Genomic DNA, 1,748 nt, shown 5'->3' on the forward strand with positions numbered 1-1,748 from the left:
GGCGAGGTTGTGGTTAGAACGCTTGGTTGAGTGAGTGCATCAGACGAGACGATGAAGAAGAAGAGCTGCTGCAGAGTTAGTACATCAGAGAAAACCAAGAGCAGCAGCTGCTGTGCTGTAGCGTCAAATTTTCGGCATGTCTAGAACAATTCTTACAAGTATAACACAACGTAGCTGGGCACTGGCGCTTGGCGCCGGTTTGCTACACTCATAGAAAATAATGTATTTGAATTTTAAAGCCGTGGCGCGACACTGCGCTTCTCGTCCGGTGTGCGACCGACCGCCTGAAACGCTGTTTTTTCTTCTCCGTGTCCAAACGTCTTTGTTTGGGCTTCCGAAAGCGGATGATGTCAGGAAACACTGGTTGCAATTTACTTTTTAACTCTGTTCCTGAGCATTATAACCCCAATTTGCTATTGTGTGCTGCGCATTGTACTGAAGACAGCTGCCACATCACGAGTGTGAAGTGCCGGATTCCCAAAAGCTTTTGTTGAAAGACGGAGCAAGAGGTGCGGCAGTACTGAAACACCGTCTAAGCTGTTCGCCAATCACAACGCACTGGGACAGCTAACCAATCACAACACATTTTGTTTTTCGGAAGGCGGAGCTTCATCAAAGCCGGAACTAATCGAGCCGTTTGTGCCAGCCTGGGGAGAAAGGTATTGTAATAATGTAAATTATATGAAAAAATAATGCGTTTTTCGAACCACCGAGCATGAGAGCTACATTGTGTTCTTTTAAAACTCGAGCAGCCATCAGAGGTTTGCAGTAAACGCACACAAGCTCACCTCCACATTGGAGTCGCTAATAACATGCACTTGGGCCACAGAAACAAGCACAGCAATCCTGAAAGCCCTTTTTATTCGCAATTCGCAATTTCATCAGGATATTAAAAAGACACAGAATTTAGAATCAGTTATGAAGGATGTGCGTTTAGCTTTTCACCTTGCTTGAGCGGGAGGAAGAGCCAGAGCCATGGAGTGAACACCTGCTTCACTGGGCATCTTCTGCATCTGTGTATCTGCAGTGAGGGCCACCCCTGAAAACATTAGGAGGAAAAAAAACTCCATTAGGCCAGTTCTGTGTAACTGATTTAAATGCTCGCAGGATTAAACGCTCTTACCCGGAGCAGATGGATACGGATGAGTTCCGGTCACCAAATAATCTGGACTAGCATCTGAATAAATCAAGAACAACAATTACAGCGAACTGAGAAGTCAGTGTTGCTATTTCACTAACAAACTTTTTGTTTAGTCACTAAAGCAACATTAAAGGGGTCATATGATGCGAGTTTTCCGTTCTCTTCGGAGTGTTACAAGCTCTTGGTGCATAAAGAAGATCTGTAAAGTTGCAAAGACTAAAGTCTCAAATCCAAAGAGATATTCTTTATAAAAGTTCAGAGTCAGCCACACCTACCTAAAACGGCTCGTTCTAACACGCCCCCACATGTCTACGTCACTATGTGGGAAGATTTGCATAACGCCGCCCAAATGTTCACGCAAAGAAAGAAAGCGTAACTTTTATTCTCGCTGTAGTATTGTTGCCGCCGCCATGTCGTGAAGGCGCTGTGTGCTTCGTTGTGAAAGCAAAACTACTTTGTTGGACTTCCAAAAGAGGACACGACTAGAAATCAGTGGTTAAGTTGTATTTACAACACTGTTCCAGAACACTTCAACCCAAATATTCAGATGTGTGCAGCACATTTTATGGAGGACTGTTTCCTGATCCTGGGAGAGTAGACTACAATG

Source organism: Sinocyclocheilus grahami, unplaced genomic scaffold (genome assembly GCF_001515645.1).
Source record: "Sinocyclocheilus grahami isolate Dianchi unplaced genomic scaffold, SAMN03320097.WGS_v1.1 scaffold249.1, whole genome shotgun sequence".
In the NCBI taxonomy this organism is placed as follows: domain Eukaryota; kingdom Metazoa; phylum Chordata; class Actinopteri; order Cypriniformes; family Cyprinidae; genus Sinocyclocheilus; species Sinocyclocheilus grahami.